At 39.4% G+C, this 2,500-nt stretch overlaps 1 protein-coding gene across 5 annotated transcripts in view; it reads left to right on the forward strand.

Annotated features, from left to right (window-relative positions):
• COL16A1 (collagen type XVI alpha 1 chain) overlaps positions 1-2,500 on the forward strand; it is a 3,146,845-nt gene that overhangs the window by 2,283,663 nt on the left and 860,682 nt on the right. The gene's annotated exons all lie outside the window — the stretch shown is intronic.

The following is a 2,500-nucleotide window of genomic DNA, read 5'->3' on the forward strand; positions in this document are numbered from 1 at the left end:
ACCAAAGCAGACACCCAAACAACCACCACCTCAGAACACAACACCTGCAACACATAGACCTCACAGTCAGAGTGTCAAACAGTCACAGCCCTTAAGGCCAAACACAATGCCAGACACACTAGTCATTGGTGACTCCATAGTCAGACACACTGGCGTCGCTCACCAGACTGAGTAAGGAAAAGGTCACAGTAAGCTGCCTGTCGGGCTAGAATCCGCCACATAGCATAAGCACTCAGGTCTCTCAACAGCAGGTACAAATCTGACTCAGTCATTGTCCACGCTGGTGTAAGCGACCTGAGGCGTACCTCCTTGGACTACAAAAGAGACATTGAGGAGCTCTCTGATTATGTAGCCCAGGCAGGTATGACCCTGACCTTGAGCAGTATCCTACCTTCACCAAGAATGATGCCACAATACAGAGATAAGATGATCAGCTTTAACAATTGGCTTAAACTCTGGTGTCATTCAAAGGGGATCAATGTCTGTCTGCCTGGGATGACATGCTGGACAAGCCACACTGCTTTGCAAGGGCTTGCACCTGTCACCCTGGGATTCGGATATTGGCAAGGCTCTTGCCACCCCCATAGTGCCTTTTTAGGCAAGGCTCAAATTCTAAACCTACCACCCTAGAACACAAAAAAGGAAAAAACTAAGGGTAATGCTGCTCAATGCCCAAAAAAGAAAAGGGGTTACTTTGAGAAAATGCTTTGCCTACTTTCTAGTGAAGAATATAAAAAAGTATCACTGAATGAATTTAACCAAGCCTATAAGAGAATAAGGGATTATTTAAGTGAACTATTTATAGATGGTTGTATTACACTAGATCTATACCATTATTTTTCTATGCCAGCACCCACTACACCGGTGCTGTTTGGCATTCCGAAATTGCATAAAAGCATCCAGGACCCCCCATTTAGGCCTATAATAGATGGACGTAATTCCATCACTTACCCCTGTGCTAAATGGGTTGACAACAAATTGAAGGAGTACCTAAAGACCGAATGCCAGATATGCAAAGATTCTTGGCATGTGTTGAAGAGCCTTAATGAAATTCCCTTTAAAACTGATCTAATATTTGTGACAGCAGATGTTAAGAACTTATACACTGTTATTCCCCATGCAATAGGGTTAGAATGGGCACGTGACTTTTTATTACAAAAAAAGTGTCCAGCAAAAGATGTTGATGTAATCATTGCTATTCTGGAAATTATTTTGGTGAACAATTATTTTATGTTCGGAAAAGATATATACTTGCAGTTAACGGGAGTAGCAATGGGTTCCCCAGTTGGTGGTAGTTTTGCGAACACAGTAATGGCCTTTTGGGAACAGACATTCCTTTTTCCCCATGACTTATTTAAGAAAACCATAGTGTGGTATACACGCTATCAGGATGACATTCTAATGATAGCTCATTGTGCACGTGATGAAGTCATAGAGTTGATTAGTGAAATTAACTCTTTAATTGGGGATACATCTATCAATTTTTTGGACATCAATATTAGTAAAGACTTAATAAGAAACGCCTTTTCCACTCAGATATACAGAAAACCAACATATAGTAACTCCTTCCTACATTTCACAAGTTGCCACCCCTATTATCAAAAGAAGGGTGTGGTTAAAGGCCATTTTGTTCGTGCCTCTCGAATGTGTTCCACTGATGAGGCATTTGAGGAGGAATGTTGGAAACTTTGGGAAATGTTTAATAACAGAGGGTACCCTGATAAGTTACTGAACGCAGTCTCTATGGAGGTTAACAATAAGAGGAAAGCTGGTGTCTTTGGGCCTTTGTATAGGGGTACACCCATTGTTTATGATAATGTAATTCACCATATTACGTCAGATAATATTGACCTTGAAAGTATGGATTGGAATTCTAATAACAAAAATGAAACTAATTATAACATTAGTTTTTTAACACAATACAACCCTTATGCAACACAAGTTAGAGGTGTCTTACAAAGTAACTGGGAATTCATCATGCAGGATAGGAAGTTACATTCGTTATTAGGCCCAGAATTAAGTGTAGTATATAAAAAGGGCCCTTCCACTAAAAACCTAGTCGAGTTTTCTCTTAAACCCTATAGAGTAAACAAAGGTATGTTTAAGTGTGGGAGATGCAAATATTGTAAGTTTATACAAACAGGCTCCAATTTCACAATTAGAGGTACTAAATATTACATCAATGGTAAATTTAATTGTGAGAGCCAGGGGGTGGTGTACCTTGCTAAGTGTAAGGAATGTTCAGTTTACTATTTTGGTAAAACAGAAAGACTATTAAAAAATAGAATTTATGAGCATTTATATGCTATATCCAGGCAAAATCCATCTAATGCCTTGGCTAAGCACATTATTGACAACAATTCTCATAGTTTTCTGTTTAATATTGTGGAAAAAGTGGATAAGAACCCTAGGGGGGGCCCATGGTATTTAAGGTTGCAAGAACGTGAACTTCTTTGGCAACTGAAAACCAACGCCTACTCTTATCCGGGTATTAATGATA

Source organism: Protopterus annectens, chromosome 1.part1 (genome assembly GCF_019279795.1).
Source record: "Protopterus annectens isolate FY-2018-M chromosome 1.part1, PAN1.0, whole genome shotgun sequence".
Lineage (NCBI taxonomy): Eukaryota > Metazoa > Chordata > Ceratodontiformes > Protopteridae > Protopterus > Protopterus annectens.